This window comes from Lolium perenne, chromosome 5 (genome assembly GCF_019359855.2).
Source record: "Lolium perenne isolate Kyuss_39 chromosome 5, Kyuss_2.0, whole genome shotgun sequence".
NCBI lineage: Eukaryota > Viridiplantae > Streptophyta > Magnoliopsida > Poales > Poaceae > Lolium > Lolium perenne.
The window spans coordinates 218,578,034-218,601,250 of NC_067248.2; positions in this window are offsets into that span (position 1 = coordinate 218,578,034).

Genomic DNA, 23,217 nt, shown 5'->3' on the forward strand with positions numbered 1-23,217 from the left:
AAAGAAAAAGGCAAGTGACCAAATATGAGGTGCCAAAAAAATCCAAGAAAAGAAAGTTTTATAGTACATAGAGGATGACATGCGGGTCCCATTTAGCAGCAGCGGTATCACCGTTTGAGAGGCGGCAGGGGATCGAAAGAAAAAGGCAAGTGACCAAATATGAGGTGCCAAAAAAATCCAAGAAAAGAAAGTTTTATAGTACATAGAGGATGACATGCGGGTCCCATTTAGCAGCAGCGGTATCACCGTTTGAGAGGCGGCAGGGGATCGAAAAAAAAGGCAAGTGACCAAATATGAGGTGCCAAAAAAAACTCCAAGAAAAGAAAGTTGATTGCACATAGAGGATGAGATGCGGGTCCCATTTAGCAGCAGCGGTCTCAACGTTTCCAAGGCGGCAAGGGATCAAAAGAAAAGGAAGTAGCCAGAAATCAGGGGGTCAAAAAAAAATCCAAGAATAGAAAGAATTTTGGTTCATAGAGGATGACATGCGGGACCCATGATCCTGCATCGTAAACGGCTCGATCGGAGAACGTTGAACGAGATGGCGCGATCGAGAAAAAAAACAATGCCAGAGAGGCTGCCATCTGGGCCCTACATCCCTCGGCGGTGCGGATTTGCGTTGACTCGGCCGGCGAACCCGAGATTTCGAGATGCACCACGTCCCGGGCCACCATACGCGACGTTTTGGCCGCTTTCGTCGGGCTAGGTGGCCTCAAAAACGAGAAAAAAAAGTTTTGACATGCACCACGGAGGGACCCAAAATCGTCGGCCATGGTACACCAGCAACCACGGCGCGACTTCAACTTCGTCGGCCATGGCAACTTTTCTTGTAGTGCTTTCACTAGTGGACACTCTCAACATTGATCACATAACAGAATAGATAAATGCATACTCTACACTCTTGTTGGATGATGAACACATTGCGTAGGATTACACGAACCCTCAATGCCGGAGTTAACAAGCTCCACAATTCAATGTTCATATTTAAATAACCTTAGAGTGCATGAAAGATCAATTCGACTAAACCAAGTACTAACATAGTATGCACACTGTCACCTTCACACTATGTAGGAGGAATAGATCACATCAATACCATCATAGCAATAGTTAACTTCATAATCTACAAGAGATCATAATCATAGTCTACGCCAAGTACTAACACGGATGCACACACTGTCACCATTACACCGTGCAGGAGGAATAAAACTACTTTAATAACATCACTAGAGTAGCACATAGATAAATTGTGATACAAAACATATTGCAATCATAAAGGGATATAAATAAGCACTTCACTATGCCATTCATAACAGCGAATAAGTATTCTGTGAAATATAGCCTAAGAGACCCACACGGTGCACACACTGTCACCTTTACACACGTGGGACAAGGAGTCTCCGGAGATCACATAAGTAAAATTCACTTGACTAGCATAATGACATCTAGATTACAAGCATCATCATATGAATCTCAATCATGTAAGGCAGCTCATGAGATTATTGTATTGAAGTACATAGGAGAGAGATGAACCACATAGCTACCGGTACAGCCCCGAGCCTCGATGGAGAACTACTCCCTCCTCATGGGAGCAGCAGCGGTGATGAAGATGGCGGTGGAGATGGCAGCGGTGTCGATGGAGAAGCCTTCCGGGGGCACTTCCCCGTCCCGGCGGCGTGCCGGAACAGAGACTCCTGTCCCCCAGATCTTGGCTTCGCGATGGCGGCGGCTCTGGAAGGTTTTCTCTGGTTTCGTCGAACGTATCAGGGTTTTCGCGACGGAGGCTTTAAATAGGCGGAAGGGCAAGGTCGGTGGACTTCTGGGGGGCCCACACTATAGGGGGGCACGGGCCCCCCCTTGGCCGCGCCGGCCTAGGGTTTGGTGGCCCTGTGCCCCCTCTCTGGCGGTTCTCGTGTGTTCTGGATGCTTCCGGGCAAAATAGGAACCTGGGCGTTGATTTCGTCCGATTCCGAGAATATTTCGTTACTAGGATTTCTGAAACCAAAAACAGCAGAAAACAGGAACTGGCACTTCGGCATCTTGTTAATAGGTTAGTTCCAGAAAATGCACGAATATGACATAAAGTGTGCATAAAACATGTAGATAACATCAATAATGTGGCATGGAACATAAGAAATTATCGATACGTCGGAGACGTATCATTGTGCCAAGTAAAGTCTTTGATAGTAAGGTTCATACTAGATTTGGATTACTGCGCAGTTACAGATTTCTTTGCTGTCACGAATTTCGACCTGCCTCTCTGTAGGTAGCTCAGAAAAATATGCCAATTTACGTGCGTGATCCTCAGATATGTACGCAACTTTAATTCAATTTGGGCATTTTCATTTGAGCAAGTCTGGTGCCATTTTAAAATTCGTATTTACGAACTGTTCTGTTTTGACAGATTCTGCCTTTTATTTCGCATTGCCTCTTTTGCTATGTTGGATGAATTCCTTTGATCCATTAATGTCCAGTAGGTTTATGCAATGTCCAGAAGTGTTAAGAATGATTATGTCACCTCTGAACATGTTAATTTTTATTGTGCACTAACCCTCTAATGAGTTGTTTCGAGTTTGGTGTGGAGGAAGTTTTCAAGGATCAAGAGAGGGAAATGATGCAATATGATCAAGGAGAGTGAAAGCTCTAAGCTTGGGGATGCCCCGGTGGTTCACCCCTGCATATTCTAAGAAGACTCAAGCGTCTAAGCTTGGGGATGCCCAAGGCATCCCCTTCTTCATCGACAACATCGTCAGGTTCCTCCCCTGAAACTATATTTTTATTCAGTCACATCTTATGTGCTTTGCTTGGAGCGTCGGTTTGTTTTTGTTTTTGTTTTTGTTTGAATAAAATGGATCCTAGCATTCATTGTGTGGGAGAGAGACACGCTCTGCTGTTGCATATGGACAAATATGTCCTTAGGCTTTACTCATAGTATTCATGGCGAAGGTTGAATCTTCTTCGTTAAATTGTTATATGGTTGGAATCGGGAAATGCTACATGTAGTAATTCTAAAATGTCTTAAATAATTTGATACTTGGCAATTGTTGTGCTCATGTTTAAGCTCTTGCATCATATACTTTGCACCCATTAATGAAGAAACACCTAGAGCTTGCTAAATTTGGTTTGCATATTTGGTCTCTCTAAAGTCTAGATAATTTCTAGTATTGAGTTTTGAACAACAAGGAAGACGGTGTAGAGTCTTATAATGTTTACAATATGTCTTTTATGTGAGTTTTGCTGCACCGGTTCATCCTTGTGTTTGTTTCAAATAACCTTGCTAGCCTAAACCTTGTATCGAGAGGGAATACTTCTCATGCATCCAAATCCTTGAGCCAACCACTATGCCATTTGTGTCCACCATACCTACCTACTACATGGTATTTCTCCGCCATTCCAAAGTAAATTGCTTGAGTGCTACCTTTAAATTTCCATCATTTGCCTTTGCAATATATAGCTCATGGGACAAAATAGCCTTAAAAACTATTGTGGTATTGAATATGTACTTATGCACTTTATCTCTTATTAAGTTGCTTGTTGTGCGATAACCATGTTTCTGGGGACGCCATCAACTCTTTGTTGAATATCATGTGAGTTGCTATGCATGTCCGTCTTGTCTGAAGTAAGAGATATCTACCACTTTAATGGTTAGAGCATGCATATTGTTAGAGAAGAACATTGGGCCGCTAACTAAAGCCATATATCCTCAATCTCATATATCCTCAATCTCATATGAGAACACTAATTGTTGCTACATGCTTATGCATTAAAGAGAAGTCCATTATCTATTGTCCATGTTGTCCCGGTATGGATGTCTAAGTTGAGAATAATCAAAAGCGAGAAATCCAAAATGCGAGCTTTCTCCTTAGACCTTTGTACAGGCGGCATGGAGGTACCCCTTTGTGACACTTGGTTAAAACATGTGTATTGCGATGATCCCGGTAGTCCAAGCTAATTAGGACAAGGTGCGGGCACTATTAGTACACTATGCATGAGGCTTGCAACTTGTAAGATATAATTTACATGATACATATGCTTTATTACTACCGTTGACAAAATTGTTTCATGTTTTCAAAATCAAAGCTCTAGCACAAATATAGCAATCGATGCTTTCCTCTTTGAAGGACCTTTCTTTTACTTTTATGTTGAGTCAGTTCACCTATCTCTCTCCACCTCAAGAAGCAAACACTTGTGTGAACTGTGCATTGATTCCTACATACTTGCATATTTCATTTGTTATATTACTCTATGTTGACAATATCCATGAGATATACATGTTATAAGTTGAAAGCAACCGCTGAAACTTAATCTTCCTTTGTGTTGCTTCAATACCTTTACTTTAATTCATTGCTTTATGAGTTAACTCTTATGCAAAACTTATTGATGCTTGTCTTGAAGTACTATTCATGAAAAGTCTTTGCTTTATGATTCATTTGTTTACTCATGTCATTACCATTGTTTTGATCGCTGCATTCATTACATATGCTTACAATAGTATGATCAAGGTTATGATGGCATGTCACTCCAGAAATTATCTTTGTTATCGTTTACCTGCTCGGGACGAGCAGGAACTAAGCTTGGGGATGCTGATACGTCTCCGACGTATCGATAATTTCTTATGTTCCATGCCACATTATTGATGATATCTACATGTTTTATGCATACTTTATGTCATATTTATGCATTTTCCGGCACTAACCTATTAACGAGATGCCGAAGAGCCAGTTGCTGTTTTCTGCTGTTTTTGGTTTCAGAAATCCTACAAAGGAAATATTCTCGGAATTGGACGAAATCAACGCCCAGGGTCCTATTTTTGCACGAAGCTTCTAGAAGACTAAGGGGGAAAGGAAGTGGGGCCACGAGGCGCCGCCACAACAGGGCGGCGCGGCCCAGGTCTTGGCCGCGCGGCCCTGGTGTGTGGGGCCCTCGTGTGGCCCCCCGCGTTGCCCTTCCGCCTACTTAAAGCCTTCGTCGCGAAACCCCCAGTACCGAGAGCCACGATACGGAAAACCTTACTGAGACGCCGCCGCCGCCAATCCCATCTCGGGGGATTCAGGAGATCGCCTCCGGCACCCTGCCGGAGAGGGGAATCATCTCCCGGAGGACTCTTCACCGTCATGGTCGCCTCCGGAGTGATGAGTGAGTAGTTCACCCCTGGACTATGGGTCCATAGCAGTAGCTATATGGTTGTCTTCTCCTTATGTGCTTCATTGTTGGATCTTGTGAGCTGCCTAACATGATCAAGATCATCCATCTGTAATTCTATATGTTGTGTTTGTCGGGATCCGATGGATAGAGAATACTATGTTATGTTGATTATCAATCTATTACCTATGTGTTGTTTATGATCTTGCATGCTCTCCGTTATTAGTAGAGGCTCTGGCCAAGTTTTTACTCTTAACTCCAAGAGGGAGTATTTATGCTCGATAGTGGGTTCATGCCTCCATTAAATCTGGGACAGTGACAGAAAGTTCTAAGGTTGTGGATGTGCTGTTGCCACTAGGGATAAAACATTGATGCTATGTCCGAGGATGTAGTTATTGATTACATTACGCACCATACTTAATGCAATTGTCTGTTGTTTGCAACTTAATACTGGAAGGGGTTTGGATGATAACCTGAAGGTGGACTTTTTAGGCATAGATGCATGCTGGATAGCGGTCTATGTACTTTGTCGTAATGCCCAATTAAATCTCAGAATACTCATCATATCATGTATGTGCATTGTTATGCCCTCTCTATTTGTCAATTGCCCGACTGTAGTTTGTTCACCCAACATGCTATTTATCTTATGGGAGAGACACCTCTAGTGAACTGTGGACCCCGGTCCTATTCTTTACATCGCATACAATCTACTGCAATACTTGTTCTACTGTTTTCTGCAAACAATCATCTTCCACACAATACGGTTAATCCTTTGTTACAGCAAGCCGGTGAGATTGACAACCTCACTGTTTCGTTGGGGCAAAGTACTTTGGTTGTGTTGTGCAGGTTCCACGTTGGCGCCGGAATCCCTGGTGTTGCGCCGCACTACATCCCGCCGCCATCAACCTTCAACGTGCTTCTTGGCTCCTCCTGGTTCGATAAACCTTGGTTTCATTCTGAGGGAAAACTTGCTGCTGTGCGCATCATACCTTCCTCTTGGGGTTCCCAACGAACGTGTGAGTTACACGCCATCAGTAACCTGAGAGCCGATCGAGGCTCATTTAATGTTTACGTGTCTGCCATGCAGGAAGCTAATCGAAGCAATCCAACACCTTCCTGACCAGGTATAGGTCAGGTGGCACGCCCTTGCGACCGTCAGGACGTGTGCCGGAGCATTGCGGGCCGTTGCCCGAGGGACCAGGGCCCACCAGCATTCCTGGGAGCCTCCCGGCTCTCCGTGTTGCTCGTCGCTGCTCGCCGGTGGGTTTTGGCAGGCAACACATTCTGGCACGCTCGGTGGGACACTCTACAGCAACTACGTCAACATCTGCAGCTGCAATGTCGGACGAACCAGTCAAGTATGAAGATCTGCCTGAGGATCACAAGAAGAAATATGATGAGCTTAAGGCTCTCTTCGAAGCCGATCTCATCGGCTCTTTCGAAAGGACCCGTACACATGGCATTAGGTTCAAAGGATTCACACCCGAAGGCGTGCTGTCTCTCCCTTCGGAGGAGCGCACCAGAGCTCTATGCCAACAAGTTAATTATATGGTGGCTCATTCTCTACACCGTCATTCTGAGAGCCTGGTGAACACTTTGGAGCGTATTGCGGTTCGCGTGGTTCAGGAAATCATGAAGCATCAGTACTCCCCGTCAGGGCCTGCCCTAGGAACTCACCAGGGAGAGGCACCGTTCCACACCAGACCGCAACTGCCATTCACGCTTGCAGCTCCAGAGCCACATGGTTCACCGGCATACGTCGTCTACAAGGTTGGAGGTGATCCTGGCGATTACCAATTCCTGTATGAGCCACCTAAAGAGATCCCACATGGATACGTGTGCACATACGTGCCGGACTGCAATAATTGGGAGCGCACGAACCAGATTACAGCAGGAGGGATTTCTGGAGCAGGAGGGATTTCTGGAGCAGATGCCGATAAACAGGCGTGGCTAGCTAAATATGCCACCGGAACGAGTCATGAAAGCTCAACCCCTGCAGCTCATACCATGGAACAAATCAGTACGATCTTGAGAGACCAGTTCGGTATCCTGCCGAAGAGGAGAACAATCGGCTATTCCAAGCCGTATCCCAACGAATATGATCTGATTCCGCTGCCGCCCAAGTATCGGCTCCCTGAGTTCTCAAAGTTCAGTGGATCAGAAGGGTCTAGCTCAATTGAGCATGTGAGCCGATATTTGGCGCAGTTAGGCATGATTTCAGCATCAGACCCGTTACGTGTGAGGTTTTTCGCGCAATCTCTCACAGGACCAGCTTTTGGGTGGTACACCTCATTGCCACCAGATTCAGTCCGGACATGGAAGCAACTGGAAGAGCAGTTTCATGTACAATATCACTCAGAAGCTACCGAGGCTGGCATTGCCGATCTAACGCAGGTCCGGCAGAAGCGGGGAGAGACGGTGTCTGATTACATTCAGTGTTTCAGGACTGTCAAGAACCGATGTTATTCGGTTCGTTTAACTGAGAAAGAAGCAGTCGATCTGGCAGTGGTAGGCCTCGCAGCGCCGATCAAAGATCTGGCTTTCCAAGTGGAATACAATTCACTGGCACACATGGTTCAGAAATTAACATTATATGAACAGCGCCACCCAGAATTGTACCAAGACAAGTTCAAGCGCCCGATAGGCCTGGTCGAGGCAGAAGAAGTTGAAGACTTTGCAGAAGACCAGGAAGTCGCCGTGGCTGAATGGACTCGGGGGGCAGCTCCCGTGTCCTGCAAATGGGTGAAACAACAAGGGCCTGCAAAAGGGTTTGACTTCGATATAAGCAAAACTGAGCAGATATTCGATTTATTGCTGAAAGAAAAGCAGCTGAAGTTACCCGAAGGCCATAAAATCCCTACGGCGCAAGAAATGAACGGGAGACCATACTGCAAGTGGCATCACTCGTTCACCCATGCCACCAATGACTGCAAAGAGTTGCGTCGGCAGATCCAAATGGCGATAGAACAGGGCCGTCTGATCCTCGGTCAGTTTGCCATGAAAGTAGACACGCACCCCTTTCCTGGTGTTAACATGGTGGAACTCAATCACTCCACGGGGTGCGAGCCAGGTTTCTCATTCGAGGTTAACATGGCAGGGCCTGTAGACCACCATGGCAAGGATAAAGAAGACATCAGTCACTCTCGTGGCAAGGATAAGGAGGAGGCCGATCCACGCGACCGGCCCCGATATGATGACAGACGGTACCTCACCGAGGAACAAGTGAGAAACGTGCGGTACCAACGACCGCTCTCCGCGCATCTCCTAAATAAATATGAGCATCAGTACGACCGACGTCGGTGGTACGACATGGATGACGAAAGATATCGTCGGTCTGATGTTGACAGCAGAAAATATCGTCGGTATGATAGAAACGACGAAAGATATGAGCACTGCGCTAAGGAGAAGTCAAGAGAGCAGGAAGACATGGACAGACACTGGGATTGTCCTTTCTTCAAGCACTGCTGGGACTCAGGAATGAGCCGATTGCCTACAATCGACAACTGCCTGGAATGTAGACAGCAGAAGAAGGGCGCAAGTGAGGTTTCAGTGTTCAAGCGTCTAGGGCCTCTTCCACCTCAGAACCGACGAGCTGAGTCATCTCGAGAGGAAGACTTCGAAGAGTCAAAAGATGAAGAAGATAGATACCACCGGCCAAGGTGGTGCCCTGATGGACTCAGTCATTCCCAAAAGCGGAGGGTTCAGAGGCTACGTAACTTGGAGGAAGCCGAGGCGCAGTACCTGTACACGTTGAGGAAGGCACGGCCCGATCTGGCCGTGAAAATTCAGCAAACTTTGGAGACAGAGACGCGTCCACAGAAGAAAGAATGGCGCCCCAAACAAGCAAAAGCCGATGCGAAGGCATCGGCTGGCACAAACATGGTGTTCATACTCCCGTCGGAGTTTTGTGCTCCAAGAACTGAAGAAGTGCCAGTAGCACAGTTTGACTGCGGTCCACGGCCGGTTATCTTTGAAAAGCCACGAGAGAGGAGCTACATGCACTTGAAGGCCCTGTACCTAAGAGGTTATATCAATGGGCAGCCTGTCAACAAGATGTTGGTTGACACGGGAGCGGCAGTCAATATAATGCCATACTCCATGCTACGGCGTTGGGGACGCTCTAACGCAGATCTGATCAAGACCAACGTCACACTAAGCGATTTCAATGGCCAAGCATCATAAGCGCAAGGCGTTCTGAACGTAGATCTAACCGTGGGCCGAAAAACCATCCCTACGTCATTCTTCATCGTCGACAGCAAAAGCACCTACGCTGTCTTGCTAGGGAGGGATTGGATTCACGCCAACTGCTGCATTCCATCCACGATGCACCAATGTCTGATACAGTGGGATGGAGATGAAGTGGAGGTCGTTCATGCAGATGACTCGATCGAGATCTCACTAGCTGGCATGAATATTTGGGATGCAGACGACCAAGAGCCGATCTCTGGAATCAGTTTGGACGGCTGTGAGCGCATCGAAGCTTCAAAAAACGTTGTGAGGCTGGTCTTATCCACCGGCCTGACAGAGTAGCAAGATCAAAATCAATGGACGTACGTGGCAAGGCCGATCCCTGCGATCGGCCCCAAAAAATAAAAAGCAATGATCTCACCTCAAGCATGTCACGTAGTCGTCATAGAGCACCAATAAGTTGTAAACCCTCATTGAGCAATGCAATGAAAAAGGAGGCCGATTCCAGCAATCGGCCCAAATTATCCCCACCATATGTTTTGCCTGTGTTCAGCATCGATCTAGCAGGCGACGGAAAGCTAGGATATGGGTTTACATCGGCTGATGAGCTAGAAGAGATTGACATTGGTCCTGGGGATAAGCCACGACCAACATTTATCAGCAAAAAGTTAGATCCGCAGCTGAGGGGCCTGATGATAGCCTTGTTGAAAGAGTACCCAGACTGCTTTGCATGGGATTACACAGAGATGCCCGGGTTAGACAGGAGCATCATTGAGCATCGGCTCCCTCTGAAGAAAGGATTTCGGCCGTTCCAGCAGCGAGCACGACAGATGAAGGCCGAAATCTTAGAAGAAGTCAAGAAAGAGATCGAGAGAATGTTGAACGCCGGGTTCATCAGGCCATGCAGGTATGCTGAGTGGATTTCTAGCATTGTGCCTGTAGAGAAAAAGGACGGCCGATGGCGCGTCACCATAGATTTTCGAGATCTCAATAGAGCCACTCCAAAGGATGAGTACCCAATGCCGGTAGCAGAGACGTTGATCAATGCAGCTGCTGGTCATAAGGTTTTGAGTTTCATGGATGGCAATGCCGGTTACAACCAAATTTTTATGGCTCCAGAAGATATACACAAGACTGCATTCAGAGTACCAGGCTCGGTGGGCTTGTTTGAATATGTGGTCATGACATTTGGACTGAAGAATGCCGGCGCAACGTACCAAAGAGCCATGAACTACATCTTTCATGATCTGATCGGCAAGTTGGTGGAGATTTACATTGATGACGTGGTAGTCAAGTCTGTTTCAGTGGAAGGACACTTGGAAGATTTGCGACACGTCCTGGACCGAACTAGAAAGTTCGGACTAAGAATGAATCCAAAGAATTGTGCTTTTGGTGTAACGGTCGGTCAATTCTTGGGTTTTTTGGTTCATGAACGCGGAATTGAGATCGGCCTGAAAAGTCAGGAGGCAGTGCGAACGATGAAGCCACCTACCACGAAGAAGGAACTCCAGTGTCTCATCGGCAAAATCAATTTCGTCAGAAGGTTCATCTCCAATCTGTCAGGACGAATTGAGCCGTTCATGGGGTTGGTAAAAATTAAATCTGATGAGGAGTTTCGCTGGGGGGCAGAGCAACAGCAAGCATTTGATGAGATTAAGGAGTATCTAACGAAGCCACTTGTGTTGGTTCCGCCCCAGCAAGACAGGCCATTCTACATTTACTTGTCAGTAGCTGACACTTCCATTGCCTCAGTGGTGGTGCAAGTTTATGATGGTCTGGAGAAAGTGGTTTTCTACCTCAGCAGAAGGATGTTGGATGCAGAAACTAGGTACCCTGAGATCGAGAAGTTGTGCCTCTGCTTATTTTTCACCTGCACCAAGCTTCATCACATCTTGCTGTCAGCAGAAATTATTGTCATATGCAAATCAGATGTCATCAAACATATGCTGTCGGCTCCTGTGTTGAAAGGCCGACTCGGTAAATGGATGTTTGCATTATCGGAATTTGATATCCGGTATCAGCCTACGAAAGCAGTCAAGGGACAGGCGTTGGCCAATCTCATCGCTGAACGAATCAACACTGATATAGCAGCACTGTCCGTGCGTGCATGGGCTATGTTTTTCGATGGATCGGTTTGTGATGATGGTTGCGGCATCGGCGTTCTACTCGTGTCGCCCCGGGGGGCAACATATTCCTTCTCCATCAGGCTACCTACCCCTTGCACCAACAATGTCGCTGAGTATGAAGCAATATGCAAGGGAATGGAGTTGCTATTGGAAGCCGGGGCAGAAGCAGTGGAACTTTTTGGAGACTCCAAATTGGTGATTTCCCAACTCACGGAGGAATATAAATGTGAGAGCGAGACACTCTTCCCATTATGGATGCAATGCCGTGAGCTGATGGCACAGTTCAGGTACATAAACTTCAATTGGATCCCAAGGTCGCAAAATACCGAGGCAAACGATCTCGCACAAATGGCGTCAGGCTACAAGGACGCAGCAGATGGGGCTGATGTTCAGGTACAGTTCCTGGAGCCAGATGACTGGAGAGCCGATATCTTCAATTACTTGAAAGATTCGGCTCGGGGGGCACCTAAACGGATAAGATACAAGGCCATGAAGTATGTCCTTATTGGGGATGACATGTTCTACAGAACTTTGGAAGGGTTACTCCTCAAATGTTTGGGAACAGCCGAGTCAAATCGGCTCTTACACGAGGTACACGAAGGCGCCTGTGGAACTCACCAATCGGCTCATAAGATGAAATTGCTGATCAGGCGATCGGGATTTTATTGGCCCTCCATGCTTGAGGATTGTTTTAAGTACTATAAAGGGTGTCAAGCATGTCAGAAGTTTGGGAGCATTCAGATGGTACCCGCATCAGCGATGAATCCCATCATCAAGCCTTGGCCATTTCGAGGTTGGGGCATGGATATGATCGGCAAAATTAATCCTCCATCGAGCAAAGGCCATGAGTGGGTTCTGGCCATTACAGATTATTTCACTAAATGGGTGAAGGCCGTCCCTATGAAGTCAGTGGCATCGAAAGATGTTATCAATTTCGTGAAAGAACATGTCATTCATAGATACGGGATTCCCCAGACTATCACGACCGATGGAGGTTCGGTTTTCATTTCTCGCGAGTTTAGAAAGTTCTGCGAGGACATGGGAATTAAGCTGATCCGATCGTCTCCATACTATGCTCAAGCAAATGGGCAGGCTGAAGCGTCCAACAAGAGCCTTATCAAGCTGATTAAGAGGAAAATCGACGAGCACCCTAGACGTTGGCATGAGGTATTGTCAGAGGCTTTGTGGGCTTATCGCATGTCATGTCATGGAACGATAAAAACTTCGCCATACCACCTGGTCTATGGACAAGAAGCCATGTTGCCCTGGGAAATCACGGCTGGGTCGAGACGGATTACGTTTCAGAATGATTTAACAACTGAAGAATACGCAACCCCGATGAGTGACAGCATTGAGGATGTAACGGAACTTAGACTGTGGTCGCTTGAGAAAATTAAAGAGAACAAAGCCAAGGTAGCTCGCGCGTATAATAAGAAGGTGAGACCAAAGAAGTTCCACGTTGGTGATCTGGTATGGGAAGCTGTGTTGCCGTTGGGGACTAAGGATAAAGTGTATGGTAAATGGTCTCCAAATTGGCACGGGCCGAACAGAGTCGACCAAGTTTTAAAGGGTAACGCATACATGCTCGAGGAGCTGAGCGGCGTGAAGTTCCCAGTGGCTGTCAATGGCCAGCATCTCAAGAAGTATTTCCCAAGTATGTGGGATGATGGGCAGTAAAATATGGGGGCCGATGCATGAAATCGGCCAGTAAATTTTTTTTTACTGAGACGCAAAGTACAGCCGATGCATAGACATCGACTTTAGAATAAAAAAAAAGCCGATGCGCAGCCATCGACTCTAGAGGAACAAACTATTACGAGCAGGCATCAAGTTACCGTTTGAATTTGGGGAATGTCTGCTTGGACCTGCCTAATTAGGTAACTGAGTTTGGCCTTATTGGCGTTTTATGGCGAAAGACCGATGCGTTGCTATCGGTTCTTGGTGCGTGGACTTACTCTGATAATCGGAAGAATCAAATTGGACAATCGGAGAAATCGAATTGGGAAACATTCTTCATTGATAAGAGGATTTCTTACAACTAAGAGCCGATTGCCCTCAAAAGGATGATCTACCACCTAAATTACTACTACTAGCCCTATACTAGGAGTCCCTAGCCTAGGGGCCGTCGCTGCCCTCGTCGTCACCGTCGTAGCTGCCGTCGGCGCTGCTGCCGGCGACGTCTTCGTCGCTGCTGTCGAAGCCGCCGGCAGGGGCTTCGTCTTCTTCATCATCGTCGTCGTCGTCGTCATCCTCCGACCCGGCGCGGAAGCGCTTCATCGGCGGGTACTCGTCGGAGGAGGTGTCCTCCTCCGTTTCCTCATCCTCCTCGTCGGAGGAGATGTCTTCGCCCCAGAGAGCGTCATCGTCGCTCTCCTCCTCCAAATCCCCATCAATGAGGAAATGGAGGTTGTCTTCCCCGTCGGTCAGGGATTCATCATCCTCTGACCAGACAGAGAAGTCCCAGTCCGCCTCGTCCCACTTCAGTGGGGCGAGGGCCTCGTACGGCCTTATCGGGTCGTACTTCGGCGTTGGCTCGCGGGAGGAAGAAGAGAGGGAAGAGAGATCCGAGGAGTAGGAGGAGGAGGAGTCCATGGTGGAAGAAGGGTTTTCGAGTGCTAATGCAGAGGAACAGAGGATGAGGAGGCGATGAGGAAGCGAACTGCGCAGATGAGTTTAAATAAAGGGGAATATAGTGGAAGATAATTCAATGTTGTAGCAGTTTCGAGGATGCGGTGCCAAAACTATCAAATCGTGCAGTGCGGAGAAGTTGAGAAGACAAGGCATCATGATGAAAGGGCACTGTAGCGGTTCTGCTCTGCGACGCATGACCCGATGAAGGAAAACAGAGTGGTTTTGGAATTATTATTGCCAAAACCAGGGGGGCATGTGTTATCACCAGATTTTGGCCAAATCAGAAGATGGGCCGTGATTGAGATGGGCTTGGAAGATGTGCACTTGAAGCGTTTATGAATTGGCCTCGTGCGAGAATTTGGGCTAGATTGCCCGTGTATTTGTACATTATGGTAGATTGCATCTTAGTTTAGAATTAAGAGATAGAGTTTGGTCGTATACGACTAGGTTTATTCCAAAGATAGAAAGTCCCCGGACTATAAATATGTACCTAGGGTTATTGAGAAAGGAGGACGACCACGTTCACAACCAACACAATCTAGGCGCATCGCCACCCCTTGTTTCGAGGGTTTCTTCCGGGTAAGCATCATGCTGCCTAGATCGCATCTTGCGATCTAGGCAGTATCGGTTTATTCGTTATCTGGTGTTGCTCGTACTGAAGCCTTGTTGATGGCGAGTAACACCCTTATCGTAGATGTTTTGGGGCTTGCATCGGTGTTTTTCTGAATATGCTTGCTTAGTTATGCTGCCCCTGATATCTAGCTGCCTTTACACCTATCTTAGGTGTAAGGGCAGCACCTTGCTTCATCTTTATTTAGTAGATCTGATCTGTTATAGTTGTTCCTTGTTCTTCAAGGATTAGTTTGATATCCGCATGGTTAGGCCTTGCAAACGGGTTGAATGATCCAGTAGTGCGTAAGGTACGGTTTGCCGATCCTAGAAGGGATGTTCCGGGAATCGACTCCACGTTGGTTTTTAGGCCTCCTCTAGGACTAGTTTTCCGTTATCTTTCGTATCTGCCAGGCTCAATTACGTGTAGGACGTTCCGGTTATGCGATGAAAACCCTAAACTGTCGTAGATTGATTTAACTTGGTATTGATGAAGCAGGATCCCCATGTTGTCGTAGATCCAATATGAACCATGGGGCAATCGGCTCTTTGAGCCGATTCACAGGGTAACCTGAGAGCCGATCGAGGCTCATTTAATGTTTACGTGTCTGCCATGCAGGAAGCTAATCGAAGCAATCCAACACCTTCCTGACCAGGTATAGGTCAGGTGGCACGCCCTTGCGACCATCAGGACGTGTGCCGGAGCATTGCGGGCCGTTGCCCGAGGGACCAGGGCCCACCAGCAGTCCTGGGAGCCTCCCGGCTCTCCGTGTTGCTCGTCGCTGCTCGCCGGTGGGTTTTGGCAGGCAACAGGTGTACAACTACTTGAGGAAGTGAAGGGGCAGGTGACTCACCATTAGCAGACTTCGAGATCTTAGCGGAGCTCAATGGTGCTAGGAGACCAAATGCATCATCCTAGAGGCTGAGCACTACCACGGTCGTGTCTTGGTTAGCACACTGTCCTTCACCATTTCCCTACTTCATCATTGATCACTAACTTTCACAACACATTGTCTTCCCTTCTTAGGATCACCTCAGGGACATCGAGTTCCTGAAAACGCCCATCGCCAACTACGATGAGATGCATACCATCTTCTCATCCGGCCTCACCACCAACAATTATGCCATGGGGTCAAGTGAGCCCCTCAGTACACCTACAGTTGCCCCTTCACCTGAGGATGTTGAAACCCAGGAGTCCTCGATGGCGGTCCTCGATGGCACCCCTGAGAAGCTTGTTGATGCCCCTGAGAAGGGATCTTCGGGCAAGAGGAAGAGGGGTGCATTTGCCAACGACGAGATTGTGACCTTCACCCACATGACCTCGGCTGGCAAGAACGTCGCGCGAGCCATCAGGGACAACAAGCCCACTGACATGCACCCTGACATATACCAGGAAGTCACAGATAGTGTTGGCTTCAGCGGGGAGTCTTTCATGGTGGCACTCGGCCACCTCATTGACCACAAGGCCTAGGATACCAACTTTGTGGGCATGGTACTGCCACACATGTCCTCTACCTACTGGCCACGTACTACTACAATATGTAGTGGTTACCTTGAGACCATGGGGGTGGGGATACATGCATGGAGGTGATGCTGGTGATGATGATGTACAATTTGGTTGTAGCTAGGTCTTAGAAACTTTGAATGGTCTGTATATTTTGACGAGGTGCTATATATTAACCCTTCATGTGATGGTGACCTTGCGGTGTTTGGATGACACCCACTTATTTTGTGGCTGCATGTCGACACCATAGTTGTGGTGGTAAAATTAACTTGTGACCCATTTTTGATAATGGTCACGCATGCTCCTCTTAGTTACTTATCTGGTGTGAACTTGTGATGCTTTCTTATGACTTCATTGATGCTTGTGATTATGTTTCTTACTTGTTCTTCTTGTGACATGTTAACGCTATATGGTATTCAAAGGGAGGCATCCAAGAATCTATAACTCATGAAGGATCTGCCAAGAGAAAGTCAATGGTTTCTCCAACAACAGCTACAAAGGGTACAATACTTTCGAAGAGGCACAAGAGGAGTACGAGAGCTGCTTGGTTGATCAGGCTATAGCTATTGAGGCTATGTCTCATCACCCAATGCCTCTTGTATCTTTTTTTTTGAACAGGGAAAGGCCCCTCTGGGCCTAGTTACTGCATTTATAGCAAAGCGGACAGAAAATACAACATGGTCCTCTCTGTTTTCAGGATAGACCCTAATCCAAAGAGTAAGATTGCAATCAGGTCTTCCGCCACCGATCTTCGATTTGGGCATCCAGCAACGGCCGTCCGCTTCATCGCCTGGGAGATGACCACTTGGGATGAAGCAGCCGTGGAACGCCGCACTGGATCGAGAGAGCCTCCATGAAGGCACGCCGGCCTGGAGGTTGAAATCCCGATGCCTTCCAAGTAGGTGTAGCACTGTAGGCATCGAGGCATGGAGCAGTCGCCTTTCGACTATCATGGTCGGCAGCAAGACAGCACGAAGCCATCGAAGGGCTACCGAGAATAAGCTCCAAAGAAGAACTAGCACACCTGCAGCAACGAAGATTCCCCACTGCAGTTCAGATCTGCAGTCAAAATTGGCATCAATCTCCTCCTTTCCCCCGCCACCTCGACGGCATGGAAGAAGAGCAACGCCCTCCTTGACCCCAACTGAACTGCAGCCGCGCTTATTGGGAGAGGTCCCGCCAGATCCAGCCCCCACGCTGGGCTCCCACCTCGGAAGCTCTCGGGGAGGAGGCTCCGGCGACCATCCAGCGCTGCGCGACGGCAGCAGGACGGGAAGACCCCGCGGCATCTCGCCATACGCCATTGAGGCAAATCAAAGCACAACCTGGACGAAAAACTAAACCTTGTCTACTACTACACCTAGACTACTTGCTGTACAGGGAGGGGACCCTCACCTTCTCAATGCCGGCCGCAGCCAGAGAGGAGAGGGGAGGGGCCGACCGGCCCTGGAATTGGAAGAAACAGAGAGAGAGGGGTTCGGGGGAGCGAGAGCGGTGGGGAGGGGACCATGGTATAATGCCTCTTGTATCTATGTCTTTAGGAGAAAGAGCACATCAGGTACAAGAGAACAGGGTGAAAGATTTCATCATCGTCGTCTTGATTGTGGTGATCATCAAGTTCTTGTTACTCTGATTCCTCTAGAATCAGATGTAAAGCGTGTAAAGTGAAGACTGGCTTCTCCAACCTTCCACCCGATCCAGGGCGATCCTGGGTCAACAAGCCGGCCGATGGTGTGAGCAATGGCATAGTAAACTCGCCTTATTAAAACCATGGTAATAATATGGCAGTGTCATGCTGCAGGGCAGCGGCAGCGGCCATCAAATTGATTCAGACACGACGACGAGGTAGGGCGCGTGAGCTCCGTTTACCATCCCCGACCTGGAAGCACGAGCACGACTGACGTACCCGATGTTTGCACCACGGCCAGGGTGGCTCACACACCGGAGTGGTCGTCGAGTTACTCCAAAGTTTTGCTGTTCACGTCGACGCTTGCCGCGAACGGCAGCATGCCCACGTGAAACCCCGAGTCCGTGTGAGTGTGACGACGACGTCCCACCAAAACGGTCGAGGTCTCGAGGAGACTCCCAATCAAGACGAACCCCACGAAGAGTAAACGCGCGATCGTGCGTGCGATGAACTTGAACAATAGAGCTGGCCGCCGTACTACTGGTGACCAGACAAAGTGTACAAATGTGCACGTGGCTGCGGCCAACAGCGAGCCTTACCGATCACTTCGGTCGATTGCCTGTCGGAGTCACGTCACGGTGTCATGTCAACTGTACGCAGGTCAGGTCTTTGAAATGGACACAGGAGAGCCAAAACAAAGAACGGGTGCCCAGCAGCAGCATCTACTCCGTAGCATTGTACGTGAAACAATCCAGATATAGGAATAATCAATACGGAGTAAGCGTGCAATCAGAAAGTAAAGCGATTTTTCTAGAACCGTTTGATTTTCCTCGTAATTCGAGCTACAGAATACATGGACCGTACGATTCTCCTTGTAACTTAGGGTGTGTTCGGTTCCAGAATCTGGAGGAATGGGACGGAACCGTTCCGCACCTAGAGTCCATCCTCGTGTTCGGTTCGGCAAAGGAACGGAACGAGGTGATTCCCCGAAAGGGAATATTCCTCTAATATGCGGAACGGGGTCGTCCGGCCGAATCGGCCGGATCGCTTCGCTAATGAAAGCGTCAGCTCGCGCTAATCACGGCCAGCTCGCGACAAGCACGCACGGTGGCAGCGTGCGCAGGCGGCGGCGACCGGCTGTGCTCGGCGGCGACCTCGAGCAGGACGGCCAGACGGGGGCGAGCGGCGCGGCGGAGGGGGAGCATGCGGTGGAGCAGACGGCTGCCGGTGGGGGCTAGCAGCGGCGGCGCCGGTGAAAGCGGCGGCGGCGGCCTCGAGCGAGGCGCGGGGACGGGGGCAGGCGGCGCGGCGGAGCAGACGGCTGCCGGCGGGGGCTAGCGGCGCGGCGGCGGCGAGCAGAGCGGTGGCGCGGCGGCGCGGCGGCGGCCTCGGAGCAGGACGGTGGCTAGGACGGGGCCGAAGCAGGGCGGCGGCCGGAGCAGCGCGGCCTGTGTAATTTGACCTGTGTAATTTGATTTTGGAAAAAAAAATTGCAAATATTTTGAGCCAAAACAGTCCGTTAATTACAATTATTAGCATTTTAAGTACCACTGTGGTTATTCCGTTCCATTCCCAATTCCTCCAACCGAACACAATATGGAACCATTCCATTCCTCATTTTTTTCTAAACCGAACACGGGTCGGAATCGTCCCATGACCTCGGAACGGAACCATTCCATTCCATTCCTCCTCGTTCTGGAACCGAACACATCCTTAGTCTGTAGCTTAATAATGCGGATAGGAATGCACAAATCACGACGTTGATTCAATGGCGGATATTTTTACCGGTAGGCCACGGCGCCATTAGAATTGCATTTTCCGACTCAAAAAGTCCCAGATAGGAGTTATCTCTACCACCTCAATCTTGAACAAGCCAGTCTCAAAGGCTTGGGCACCCCCACAAAGTAAAATTCTTCAGACAGCTCGCACTTGAAAATAGGATTTGGACGCTGGATCGATTGGAGAAAAGGGTTTGTGTCCATTTTGCAAGCAAATGAGTGAGTCGCTAAATCATCTCTTATCCATCTGCATTAGACCCTACATAAAAGATTGGATTGCCATACCCGGTGTTCACCCAAGACAATGGCCAGGCCTCTGAATCGGGAATTGGCGGAGTATGATAACGGGCATCGTAATTTCTTACCACAAGGCGCCGTGTACAATAGGGTTTCTCACGACAAGCACACGGCGCCCCTTGTAGTAGTAGACAATATCGAGCGTGAAGCCCGCTCGTGGGCTTCGCAGGAGCAAAGGGCGCGTTTGGTAGCCTGCATTTCACTTGGCTCGCATGCGGGGAGTAAATTTAGCCCGTTTGGATGCCTGTCCGAGCCGCGTTATCGCATTAACCGGTTCTCAAAGCACCTCTGGGACAGGCCCTGGAGGAACGCCTGGAATGGCAGTTTCTCCATTGCGGCCAAAAGCATGCACGCGTGGAGAAGGGAGGCGGAGACGCCGTGTCCCTTCGAACACGCGCCATAATTAGCCTCACCGCTCCCCTCTCCTTCCTCTCACTCGCGACCGCACTCTCACCTCCCCCAAACTGTCACATCACTCGGCGGTTCCCCTCCCGCCGACCAATCCGCCACACTGACGCAGCGAGGAGCACCGTTACCGGAGGAGGAGACGTCGGCGACCAGGACCTCGACATCGGCCGCAATCTGCTCCGTAGTCCTCATCGGCATCTCGTCTTCGCCCGCTATCTCGAGCTCGTCCTCTGCTGGAAGAATGGCGGTAAGTCCCTCTCCTTCTCACCTTCGTACTCGTTCTGTTCAAACAAGCCATTTTCGGGCATTTCCGACGACATGCACATTAGATCTGCTAGGGTTTCCGTTAGAATAGCGGTCGGATTGACGTTTTGCAAGGTGTTCATCCCCATTTCTTGCAGTTCTTGCCCAGTTCTTGCATTTTACGGTCTCGATTTGCTTAGATCTGTTACTATAGTGTCGGATTGCGGTAGATCCTTCCTAGACCAGCCTTTGGATTGCTGAAACTGACAGATCTTATTGTGCATGCATAGAGGCGAAGGTTTTTTTGTGTTCTTTTACCATGTTGTCATTGTTGTGCGGAAAGTTGAGCTGAGTCACGCTTGTTTGTTCAGACGCAAGAGTGGGAGGACTTGAAGAAGGAAGTTGCAATGCTCAAGAATATGCAGAGAATACAAGCACAAGTGATGAGGACTAAGAAACAGGCATGGGTGGCAGAAAAACAGGCTTTGGAGGCTAAGAAGAGAAAGCTAGAGTATGACATATACGATCTGCTTCAAGTGAACTTTGCAATCAAGGACAAGCTCAAGAGGATCAGGGCTACTTGTGAGGAGTGATGAATGTGATGTAGATGTACTGTATGAGAATTTGTAATGTGGCCTAAGTACAATTTGTAATTTACCCTAAGTACCACTCGTAATGTACTCAATTTGAAGTGCCAATTGTGTTGTTTCTTGATTGAACTAGGCCAACGATTATACCCTTAGATCATAGTATTAGGAGATGATTGACCAGAACCTATGTCATGACTTAACAAGACCAATCCATTGGTTCTGTTCAAACATCTCCTACATATGTCCTCATTGTATGAGGCCTCTGATACCCTGCTTTGCATGTTTCTGCTTCTTCAGTTCTGCATGGGACAATGATTCAACTATGGCACAACGACAGACATGGTGCTGCCCTTAAACTTAGTCATGTGTGCCGTATTACTGACACACTAGACTTAGTTTGGGGACAGTCCCTCTGTCTGTCGTGTGATCCTACATATGAGGCCTCGTTTTGGTATGTCTGGTGCATTGGCCAATGATTCAACAAAGGAACAATGGCAGGCTAGGTGGTGGCCTCAAACTTAGTCATGTGTGCCACTGAGTTTGTGGCCACTCCCTATGCCTGCCATGTGAGCAACTGTATGAGGCCTTACTAATGTTATCAATGTCTGTTTTCATCTACACTACTTGTGAACACGCACACCTCTAATTGCTTCGGTTCTTCTGGCAGACTGAGAAGATCAAGCTTGGGTCACCTGCTAAGGTTCCCGGCGAGGGACCGGCAAAGAATCGTCATGGAAGGCCGGCTAAGGTCGGCCACTTCCACGACGAGCAAGGGCCGGACCACTTCCTCAAAATCATCTTCAAGCCCACCTTCGGCCGCCCCATTATCCCTAAAGCTTTCGTCAAGTGGTTCGGAGATATCCCTTCCAACATCATCGTCACCACCAACACCAGATGCAACTGGAGAATGACTACGAGGAGAGAAGGCGACGACGCATTCATCGACCAGGGATGATCGGCCTTCGCCATCGCCCATCAGCTCAAGGTAAGTTCGTCACCTTCAGAATGGTGTCCTCCTTGAAGTACAGTGTGATCATCTTCGACCACACCTACACTGAGGTGGTGACGAGGTGCCCGTACCATGGCGATGACACCAGGTGCGTCGTATCCGAACACCATGTCTAAAGCTAACCTGGTGCCATGTCAAGTCTAGTTGATGCTCGTGTCTAGTGTCTTGAACTATAATCCTCTCTGCTGTCTCCAGAACTATAATCGTGTCTGCAAAATGTTGTGCCGTGAACTTGTATCGTCTATGATCACTGCTAAATTATGTGTTGTCTATGATTGTGTTCTTACTTGTTCTTACTTGTGATGTTGATCGCTGGTAACCTCACACTGAAGGGAAGAGGTTACCAGAACCGGATTATGGGTTACAACCAAACATCAGGGACGCCGTTTTGAGCTGCTACAAGGCCTAAAAACCGACCTACCAAACGGCCAGAGTACGAAATCTCCACGGGACCTAAAAATCTCCGTGCAGACCACCAAACAAAATCCCTTTTATGGCCCATGGCCGTCTTGGACGCGCACCAAACAAAATCCCTTTTATGGCCCATGGCCGTCTTGGACGCGCAGGGAGCTCCTTCCCGCTGCGCCAGTCATGTAGGAAATCGCCCAAGCAACCAAACGCGCCCAAAGCGTTTGGACTTGTATCTCCCATGTTTGTACTCTCTTGTTAAAACTCCTTAATGCCGAGTTTTTGCCCGGTCTAAAAAAACATACGGAGTAATATGTCTTTTCCAAAAACAATTATGGAGTAACCGGTCACATGAGCAACAAGCAACACAGCACACCAAACAACTTGGTCTGCAGCATTTTCTGTAGGGCCACAAGCTCTGGCCTCTCAACTCTCGAGGCCCTTTCCTTCCTGGAAGCTTCAGAAACAAGTCACGATTGTTCCTTTCTCCAGCTTGGAGGAAAGGATGTCACGTAATCAAGCTTGGTATCTTCTTATTATTGTTACTGGAGTATCTGCCTAATCTATATCCTAAAGGACTAGCACACCAAGGTAAACAGATCGAGCACTTTCAGTTTCACCAACCAAATTCAACATATGACCATCTATGATTGGCAACAT